The following is a 12087-nucleotide window of genomic DNA, read 5'->3' as shown; positions in this document are numbered from 1 at the left end:
CTCACCACACTTCAAAAGCATCAATTCTTCGGCGCTCAGCTTTCTTCACAGTTCAACTCTCACATCCATACATGACCACTGGAGAAACCATAGACTTGACTAGATGGACCTTTTTTTGGCAAAGTAATGTCTCTGCTTTTCAATATGCTATCTAAGTTGGTCATAACTTTCCTTCCAAGGAGTTCAGTTCAGTTGGTCAGTCGTGTCCGACTCTTTGCGACCCCATGAATCGCAGCACGCCAGGTCTCCCTGTTCATCACCATCTCCTGGAGTTCACTCAGACTCATGTCCAATGATTTGGTGATGCCATCCAGCCAAGGAGTAAGTGTCTTTTAATTTCATGGCTGCAATCACCATCTGCAGTGATTTTGGAGCCCCCAAAAATAAGTATGGCACTGTTTCCACTGTTTCCCCATCTATTTCCCATGAAGTGATGGGACCAGATGCCATGATCTCCATTTTCTGAATGTTGAGCTTTAAGCCAACTTTTTCACTCTCCTCTTTCACTTTCATCAAGAGGCTTTTTAGTTTCTCTTCACTTTCTGCCATACAGGTGGTGTCATCTGCATATCTGAGGTGATTGATATTTCTCCTGGCAATCTTGATTCCAGCTTGTGCTTCTTCCAGCCCAGCATTTCTCATGATGTACTCTACACAGAAGTTAAATAGGCAGGGTGACAATATACAGTACTGACGTACTCCTTTTCCTATTTGGAACCAGTCTGTTGTTCCATGTCCAGTTCTAACTGTTGCTTCCTGACCTGCATATAGGTTTCTCAAGAGGCATGTCAGGTGGTCTGGAATTCCCATCTCTCTCAGAATTTTCCACAGTTTATTGTGATCCACATAATCAAAGGCTTTGGCATAGTCAATAAGGCAGAAATAAATGTTATTCTGGAACTCTCTTGCTTTTTGCATGATCCAAGGATGTTGGCAATTTGATCTCTGGTTCCTCTGCCTTTTCTAAAACCAGCTTGAACATTAGGAAGTTCACGGTTCATGTATTGCTGAAGCCTGGTTTGGAGAATTTTGAGCATTACTTTATTAGCGTGTGAGGTGAGTGCAATAGCAAAGAGAGATAAGAAAGCCATCCTCAGTGATCAATGCAAAGAAATAGAGGATAACAACAGAATGGGAAAGACTAGAGATCTCTTCAAGAAAATTAGAGATACCGAGGGAATATTTCATGCAAAGATGGGCTCAATAAAGGACAGAAATGGTATGGACGTAACAGAAGCAGAAGATATTAAGAAGAAGTGGCAAGAATACACAGAAGAACTGTACCAAAAAGATCTTCACAACCAAGATAATCATGGTGGTGTGATCACTCACCTAGAGCCAGACATCCTGGAATGCAAAGTCAAGTGGGCCTTAGAAAGCATCACTATGAACAAAGCTAGTGGAGGTGATGGAATTTCAGTTGAGCTATTTCAAATCCTAGAAGATGATGCTGTGAAAGTGCTACACTCAATATGCCAGCAAATTTGGAAAACTCAGCAGTGGCCACAGGACTGGAAAAGGTCAGTTTTCATTCCAATCCCAAAGAAAGGCAATGCCAAAGAATGCTCAAACTATCAATACAGTATACTAACGTATATATATGGAATTTAGAAAGATGGTAACGATAACTCTGTATGCGAGACAGCAAAAGAGACAGATGTATTGAACAGTCTTTTGGACTCTGTGGGAGAGGGCAAGGGTGGGATGATATGGGAAAATGGCATTGAAACATGTAAATTATCATATGTGAAATGAATCGCCAGTCCAAGTTCAATGCATGATACAGGATGCTCGGGGCTGGTGCACTGGGATGACCCAGAGGGATGGGATGGGAAGGGAGGTGGGAGGGAGGTTCAGGATGGGGAACACATGTACAGTCATGGTGGATTCAAGTCAATGTATGGGAAAACCAATACAATATTGTAAAGTAAAATAAATAAATAAATATTTTTTTTAAAAAAAGAATACTTTACGGTTTGTGATCTAAGGAGGTTGTTTAAACTTACATTCTTATCTTAGTTTTTCCTTAGATTATATGTTTGAAAAATGGAGGGGAGGTCGGGGAATCATAGAACCTATCTATGCTTGTTAAGAAACTAAATGTGAAGGAGTTCCTGGCCCATAGTAACTCCTCAACGTTTGTTACTTATCATGAGCCTGATGAAGATACTGTTCAGTTGATTTTTCCAGGGACAAAGCATCAAAATATAGGAGCAAACTTTTATAGACAGTTATATCAGACTTCCCAGGTGGCGCTAGTGGTAAAGAATCAACCTACCAATGCAGGAGACCTAAGAGACACTGTTTTGACCCCTATGTTGGGAAAACCCCCTAGAGGAGGGCATGGCAATCCACTCCAGTATTCTTGCCTGGAGAATGCCACGGGCAGGGGAGCCTGGTAGGCTACAGTCCATAGGGTCACACAGAGTTGGACATGACTGAAGCAACTTAGCACACAGCACACACACACATAAGTTATATCACTTAGAAAAAAGAAATGTCATATATCTACATTTTTTTCCTTCCAAAGAACTGGAAAGTAATTGTACCCACTTCTCACCACTTTAAATTATCAATCTTTATATTGCAGTATAGACATATCTCTTTTCAACATGTTTTTCTTCCTATAAAACCTGAGATTACAAAACAAGTTTGAAATATGTACTACTATTTATCTGTCCAGTAGATTAAAAATGATTTGAGGAAATATTCTTTCCACTCAATCACTGGCAGTATTTTCTTAACATCCAAAAGAAAGATGGCATCCATAGTTCCTTTTCCTTCTTCTTTCTCCATTTTTATGTTGTTAATTTTTTTTTACTTCTGTATTCTCTTCCTTCACTTTCCTGCTTCTCTGTTTCCTACCAATTTTCCTATTCATATATCATAACAAAATCTATCAGTTCTTCAACTTTTATATAGCATTTTTTATAATTCCAAGCATTTTCATTTACAATAAGTTTTTGCCAAGGGAGTCTCCCAACAAGACTCTTTGAAGGAAAACAATCGATGTTAATGATTTGAAAAGGATTTTACAAATTTATGACCTTCAGTGACTCCTTGAACTGCATATCCTTCCAAGAAATATAAACTCGTGGGCTCCCTTCTCTCACCCAAATCAACATGTTTCATAAAGACTTACTTATGCCAACATTTAAATAAAAATATTCCTTTCCCAGAACAGTTTTCAGTTTACCAAATACTAGAGAACTAAACTAAATTATCAAAACTCTAATGGGAAAGTCCAGATATTTCCATCACTTTATTCATAATTTATTCCTTATTTACCAAGTCATTTTACAAATATAAATTTAAGAAAATGTACATATAATCAATGGATAAAAATAAATTTTAATTAGAGATCCATAGATGAAACTAACATTGAAAATCAGGAGTAGCAGCATATCTCTGCTTGACTGAGTTCCTATCAGGTAACTACCAATTTGCTAAATCAATTAGCCTATTTAATCCTCACCAAAAAATTATCAGATAGTTAAATATTCCTAGTTTATGTTTCTATATTTTATCAGCAGTCATGCTTTGTTTTTTATCATTTTAAATAATTCTAAAAACGATAATGTGAACTAGAGAAAATCAAAAGCTTGGGAATATCATTGAAATATTTATGGGAATGCAAACTAGTACAGCCACTATGGAGAACAGTGTGGAGATTCCTTAAAAAATTGCAAATAAAACTGCCATATGACCCAGCAATCCCACTGCTGGGCATACACACCGAGGAAACCAGAAGTGAAAGAGACACATGTACCCCAATGTTCATCGCAGCACTGTTTATAATAGCCAGGACATGGAAACAACCTAGATGTCCATCAGCAGATGAATGGATAAGAAAGCTGTGGTACCTATACACAATGGAGTATTACACAGCCATTAAAAAGAATACATTTGAATCAGTTCTAATGAGATGGATGAAACTGGAGCCAATTATACAGAGTGAAGTAAGCCAGAAAGAAAAACACCAATACAGTATATTAACACATATATACGGAATTTAGAAAGATGGTAATGATAATCCTGTATGTGAGACAGCAAAAGAGACACAGATGTATAAAACGGACTTTGGACTCTGAGGGAGAGGGAGAGGGTGGGATGACTTGGGAGAATGGCACTGAAACATGTTTACTATCATGTAAGAAACGAATTGCCAGTCTATGTTTGATGCAGGATACAGGACGCTTGGGGCTGGTGCACAGGGATGATCCAGAGAGATGATATGGGGTGGGAGGTGGGAGGGGGGTTCAGGACTGGGAGCTCGTATACACCCGTGGCAGATTCATGTCAATATATGGCAAAACCAATACAGTATTGTAAAGTAAAATAAAGTAAAAATAAAAATTTTTTAAAAAGGCTTCTAAAAAAAAAGAAACATTTAAATTCATATAAAAAATAATACATTGCATCAAATGGAACATTCAAGCTAGAATTCTAAGAAAAAATATGACATTATCTGATATCTACAATCTATTATATAGTCACAGGGGTGAATTCTTAAACTCAGTATAATGCAGTTTCAACAATGTAATGATATCATGCAACATTAGTATATGTTTAGGGATTACCTGGTAGCTCAGTCAGTAAAGAATTTGACTGCAGTGCAGGAGACTGGGTTCAATCCCTGTGTCAGGAAGATCCCCTGGAGAAGGAAATAGCAACCCACTCCAGTATTCATGCCTGGAAAATCTCATGGACAGAGGAATCTGACAGGCCCATGGGGTCACAAGAGTCGGACTTGACTTAGCAAATGAACCACCAGCACATATTTTTGCTTTTACACAACTTGCTGGAAGATATGTCCTGACTATTTCAGTCCTATTGTTTTTTATCTATCCACCCTACTCTTACCCACCTATCATGATCACATTTGACTTTATCTAAACACTAAAAGTAGATTTATTTAAAGTTCTCACAATCAATAGTTCTCATGCTTACAGTATGTTAATCTACAGGAAACTCACAAGCACAACTATTTTGAAGGGGATTAAGATGCAAAAGGGTCTCTCATATCTCATATTTTTATTTTTCTTAGATTTTTTTTCTATTTTTACAATGACATGTATTTTAGAAAATCCATATATACTCTCTGATCCTCTATTCTATTTTCTGCACCATTGTTCCTTTGTTTTATGTAAAATTTTGCAAATTAGAGTTGAAATGTTAGCACTTTGATTATGAATCTGAACTCAATGTTTAGTAGAAGAAATAAGTTGATGTTTAGAGAATCTCAGAGTCTTACAGATTTTCCCCATCTCCAAAATCAAGATACGTCTTATTCCAATCTGTGACTTTTATCCACTTCCAGTAACTTTTGGTTTGTGTTCTTTGTATAAGGCTAGATTGTTTCACTATATGTATATATCTACCTATATTTGTATCTACATATTTATACCTCCATGAATAAACATTTTTTCTCCAAGCTCCTGTTTAATTACAGATCATTGGAAGAGGTATAACCCCTGACCAATCCTTATTCTTGGTTAGGAGGAGAGAGTCTTGGTTTAGCTCATATTCACTATGCAAAATGCTACAAGAATTCTCTACTTCTGTTGAGACTGTCCTCTTCTCACAAACATCAATTTTGTCTGTGTTTTTCCTTTAACTCATTTCCTCTTCTCAAAATAGCATCTAGAGGAGATTCTGTGGAGAGCCAATGCATCCCAATTAATGTGGTTACAAATGTAGAATATGATATTTACATCTCACCTTTTAAAACAGATGCCTCTGGTGAAGTATATCTCAATGCACAGCCCACCTCTGACTTCAGCAGAACTTTAGGGGACAGTTCTGTGTGAATTCAGATTCATCTCATCTATCCTGACAGTGTCTTAGCTCAAGCACGATGCATATGCCTTCCTGGTTGGTCCCAAGGCCTTGTATAACACTGTGGGAGTCTAATCGGCACAAAGACAAGTGCTGCCCCCAAATGCAAGAGATTTAATGACCCTAGAGGAAACTTTCAAACAAGGGAGAATTGTAGCAAGTGGATAAGTGTTCCAGCAAACCTTCCTTCATGTGAAAAAAATCTTATGTGTCTTCCAGGAAGTCCCAGGAGAACTGATCTCCCATTCTACACAACCTGACTAATATGCCCTTATACTCTCTGTTTTTCTTACCGGTCTCATTTTTTCCTGTCCTTCACTCATTATTCTTGAAACCGGTTGTTTGAATCTAATTTCTATTCTCAAGGTCTGCTTTCTAGAGGACCTAAATGGAATTGGTCTGGAAGCAGGATTTGAAAGCAGAATCTTAGAAGAGTATTCAAGGAAATAATTCACTCACCAGTCAAATTGTGACAAACCTGCCACAGGTAGGGGTAAGTGGAATAGCAGTAACTCAACACGCTCTAACATCACTACTACTAATAGTCTTACATGTTGTGGTTTGGCATACCATACAGGTAGAAGGAGAAGCATTGAAGTACATCTAGCCCTTGAAAGATATGAGGGTAATGATACTTTGATAATTGTCAACATTGCTGGCTTTCATCGACTATCTTGGAAGCCTTGAAAAAAGAAAGAGTACTATGCTCCAGTCAGTCAGCCAATTACCAGCCTAAGGGTATGGTTCTCAAACTGTTGGTTAAAATGCAGATTTCTGGGCCACACATCAAGAGTTTATGATTCCTTAGGTTTGGAGTAAGGCCCAAGAATTGGCATTTCTAATGAAGTCTTAGTTGATGATAATGAAGCAGGTCCAGGGAGCAACTTTGAGAACCAATAACTAGGGAATGCTACAAAAGCAAGTAAACTTCCATGGAAGCACTTAAAGAGATTCTCATATCCTACACAGGAAAGAGTGTTGAAAATCAGACCCAGGACTTGATTATAAGACAGACAGAACTGCAAAGAAGAAAAAATGCACATCTCAACAGACTGTTTATATTAAAGTCAGGACTCTAAGAGGGATGAAGCCAGACCTTGCCACCTAAGATGATGGATATATGTACGATTGCACCTCAAAAATGTGAACTTCCTTTCAGATTTCTCTGAATCATTAAAACTGACAAAAGCAGTCTTCTCCGTCTTGTTAAAGAAGAGAAAACTCCACTCGCCAGAGATCATGTAAACACGTTCCTTGCAAGATGCTTCAGACCTTCTCACAGTTTCTCATTGTCCTTACTCAACAACACCAGAGCAATAACTATGATCCCTACTATAAGAGAAAATAGATTATTCTAAAATCTGTTGTACCTGGCTAACACATACCATCAGCAACCTCTCTTAGAGGAGAAACGGAAACAAATCTGGATATGGAAAAGTTTATAGACAATGGAACACTTTTTCAGTGTTTAGGAATTCAATTTCTTGAAAGGAATGCTGGATTCAGTTCTAATATATTAGTACTACAGGGATGTAGTTTAAACTTTTATGGATTTATATGTACGGTGAATGTGATAGCATTGCTACAGTTGCCTTGACAGAATAATAAAGTATAACAGGGCTCAGAGTTAGGAATGTTAGAATGGATTTACGATATACCAACAGAGAATCTTTCATCTAACTGCACTTCCTGTGATGTCCCAGAGGACACACTCTATTAAGTGAGTAGAGAATGTACCAGTAAAGAGACAAAGTATCTTTGGGAAGCTTAATGTCCTCCCCAGGCCAAGGCTAACAATAGAAGATGTTTTCAAGAAACTGAGATCCCTACTGAGAATGTGAGTGATAAAATTCAAATGAGCAGAGGTGACATGGCAGCTCTTCAATACCTGAACCCAGCTACAATTAACAGAATGGATAGCAGGGCTGGCTCAGCACTAAGGTGAGGTAAGGTGAAGTCACTTAGTTGTGTCTGACTCTTTGCGACCCCACAGACTGTAGCCTACCAGTTTCTTCCATCCGTTGGATTTTCCAGGCAAGAGTACTGGAGTGGGTTGCCATTTCCTTCTCCACAAATATCTATGGTGATGGCTATTAGATTATAATTTCCTAGGTTTGAGACATACATAGAGACAATTACAAAGTTGGTGGTGTAGATTTTTCAAAAATATTACATTGGTGAAATGGAAATGGGAACTACAATAAAAATAATGATCCTTCACCCAGGTCTCATATCTTAGTCTGTGCTCAAACCTATATTCTATCACTTAAAGGGAATGCTGGGTCCCTTCAGAAAGAACTTTGAAATGCCATTTCAAGAATACACAATAAATATTCTACTTAGCATTTCCCCAATGCACCCTAGGGCTTCCCTTGTTGTTCAGATGGTAAAGAATCCTCCTGCAATGTGAGAGATGTGGGTTCAATCACTGGTTTGGAAAGACACTGGAGAAGGGAAAGTCTACTCTGCCCAGTATTCTGGCCTGGGGAATTCACACTTTGTCCAGAAGTCTTATGGACTTACTCCATGGTTTCACCTCAAAACAATGAATTTCACATTTTTCTCAAGTGCACATGGCACATTCTCCAGGATAGATCATATCCTGGGCCATAACTCTAGCCTTAGTAAATTCAAAAAAATTGAAATTATTTCAAGCATCTTTTCTGATCACAATGTAGTAAGATTAGATGTCAACTACAGAAAAGAAACTATCAAAAATACAAACATGTGGAGGCTAAATAATAAGTTAATGAAAAACCAACAAATCATGGAAGAAGTAAAAAAGGAAATCAAAATATGCATAGAAACAAATGAAAATCAAAACACAACAACCCAAAACCTAAAAAAAGTAAAAGCAGTGCTAAGGGGAAGGTTCATAGCAATACAAACTTATCTCAAAAAAAACAAGAGAAAAATCAAATAAATACTCTAACCTTTCACCTAAAGCAACTAGAAAAAGAAGAAATGAAGAAACCCTGGGTTAGTAGAAGGAAAGAAATAATAAAAATTAGGGCAGAAATAAATGAAAAAGAAACAAAGGAGACCATAGCCAAAATCAACAAAACTAAAAGCTGGTTCTTTGAGAAGATAAATAAAATAGACAAACTATTAGCCAGACTTATCAAGAAACAAAGGGAGAAAAATCAAATCAACAAACTTAGAAATGAAAATGGAGAAATCACAACAGAAAACACAACACAGAAATACAAAGGATCACAAGTGACTACTATCAGCAACTATATGCCAGTAAAATGGACAACTTGGAAGAAATGGATGAATTCTTAGAAAAGTATAACCTTCCAAAAGTGAACCAGGAAGAAATAGAAAATTATTAACACACCTATCACAAGCACAGAAATCAAAACTGTAATCAAAATTCTTCCAACAAACAAAACCCCAGGACCAGATGACTTCACAGCTGAATTCTACCAAAAATTTAGAGAAGAGCTAATACCTATCCTACTCAAACTCTTCCAGAAAATTGCAGAGGAAGGTAAACTTCCAAACTCATTCTATGAGGCCACCATCACACTAATACCAAAACCAGACAAAGATGCCACAAAAAAAAGAAAACTACAGGCCAATATCACTGATGAACATAGATGCAAAAATCCTTAACAAAATTCTAACAAATAGAATCCAACAACATATTAAAAAGATCATACATCATGGCTAAGTGGGCTTTATCCCAGGGATGCAAGTATTCTTCAGTATTCACAAATCAATCAATGTGATACACCACACTAACAAATTGAAGGATAAAAACCATATGATTATCTCAATAGATGCAGTGAAAGCCTTTGACAAAATTCAACATCCATTTATGATAAAAACTCTCCAGAGAGTAGGCATCAAAGGAACATACTTCAACATAATAAAAGCCATATATGATAAAGCCACAGCCAATATTATCCTCAATGGTAAAAAATTGAAAGCATTTTCCCTAAAGTCAGGAACAAGACAAGGGTGCCCACTCTCACCACTACTATTCAACATAGTTTTGGAAGTTTTAGCCACAGTAATCAGAGAAGAAAAGGAAATACAAGGAATCTAGATTGGAAAAGAAGAAGTAAAGCTCTCACTGTTTGCAGATGACATGAGCCTCTATATAGAAAACCCTAAAGATATCACCAGAAAATTACTAGAGCTGATCAATGAATATAGTAAAGTTGCAGGATATAAAATCAACACACAGAAATCCCTGGCATTCCAATACACTAGCAATTAGAAAACAGAAAGAGAAATTAAGGAAACAATCCCATTCAACACTGCAATGAAAAGAATAAAATACTTAGTAATAAATCTACCTGAAGAAACAGAAGACCTATATATAGAAAACTATAAAACACTGATGAAAGAAATCAAAGAAGACACAAATAGATGGAGAAATATACCACATTCATGGATCAGAAAAATCAATATAGTGAAAATGTTATACTACCCAAAACAATCTATAGATTCAATGCAATCCTGATCAAGCTACCAACAGTATTTTTCACAGAACTAGAACAAATAATTTCACAATTTGCATGGAAATACAAAAAACTTTGAATAGCCAAAGAAATCTTGAGAAAGAAGAATGGAACTGGAGGAATTAACCTGCCTGACTTCAGACTATACTACAAGCTACAGTCATCAAAACACTATGGTACTGGCACAAAGACAGAACTGTAGATCAATGGAATAAAATAGAAATCCCAGAGATAAATCCACGCACCTATGGACACCTTATCTTTGACAAAGGAGGCAAGAATATACAATGGAGAAAAGACAATCTCTTTAACAAGTGGTGCTGGGGAAACTGGTCAACCACCTGTTAAAGAATGAAACTAGAATACTTTCTAATGCCATACACAAAAACAAATTCAAAATGGATTAAATATCTAAATGTAAGACCAGAAACTATAAAACTCCTAGAGGAAAACATAGGCAAAACACTCTCTGACATAAATCACAACAGGATCCTCTATGACCCACTTCCCAGAGTAATTGAAATAAAAGCAAAAATTAACAAATGGGACCTAATTAAACTTAAAAGTTTTGCTCAATGAAGGAAATTATAGCTTTTGCACAATGAAGGAAACTATAAGCAGGGTAAAAAGACAGCCTTCAGAGTGGGAGAAAATAATAGCAAACAAAGCAACTGACAAATAATTACTCTAAAGTATACAAACAGCTCATGCAACTCAATACCAGAAAAATAAATGAGCCAATCAAAAACTAGGCCAAAGAACTAAACAGACATTTCTCCAAAGAAGACATGCAGATGGCTAACAAACACATGAAAAGATGTTCAACATCACTCATTCTCAGAGAAATGCAAATCAAAACCACAATGAGGTACCATCTCATGCCGGTCAGAATGGCTGCTATCAAATAGTCTACAAACAATGAATGCTGGAAAGGGTGTGGAGAAAAGGGCACCCTCCTACACTGTTGGTGGAAATGCAAACTAGTATAGCCACTCTGGAGAACAGTGTGGAGATTCCTTAAAAAACTGGAAACAGAACTGCCATATGACCCAGCAATCCCACTGCTGGGCATACACACTGAGGAAACCAGAACTGAAAGAGACACGTGTACCCCAATGTTCATCACAGCATTGTTTACAATAGCTAGGAACTGGAAGCAATCTAGATGTCCATTGGCAGATGAATGGATAAGAAAACTGTGGTATATATATACACAATGGAATATTACTCAGCTATTAAAAAGAATGCGTTTGAATCAGTTATAATAACATGGATGAAATTGGAGCCTATTATAGAGAGTGAAGTAAGTCAGAAAGGAAAATACCAATACAGTATATTAATGCATATATACGGAATTTTGACAGATGGTAATGATGACCTTATATGAGAGACAGCAAAAGAGACACAGATATAAAGAACAGACATTTGAACTCTGAAGGTGAGGGTGGGATGACTTCAGAGAATACCACTGAAACATGTATATTACCATATCTGAAATAGATCACCAGACCAAGTTTGATGCATGGAACAGGACACTCAAAGCTGGTGCACTGAGACAACTCAGAGGGATGGGATGGGGAGGGAGGTGGGAGGGGGTTGCTGGTGGGGGACACATGTACCTCCATGCTGATTCATGTCAATGCATGGCAAAAATCACCACAATATTGTAAAGTAATTAGCCTCCAATTAAAAAAAATAAATTAATTTTTTTAAGCCAAGGGAAAATCCATAGACCAGCCCTTCATCAGCCAAGATCAGAAGCAATACTGTGTCCTGA

This window comes from Budorcas taxicolor, chromosome 11, assembly GCF_023091745.1.
Source record: "Budorcas taxicolor isolate Tak-1 chromosome 11, Takin1.1, whole genome shotgun sequence".
Classification (NCBI taxonomy): Eukaryota; Metazoa; Chordata; class Mammalia; order Artiodactyla; family Bovidae; genus Budorcas; species Budorcas taxicolor.
Note: the sequence above shows the minus strand (reverse complement) of the source record.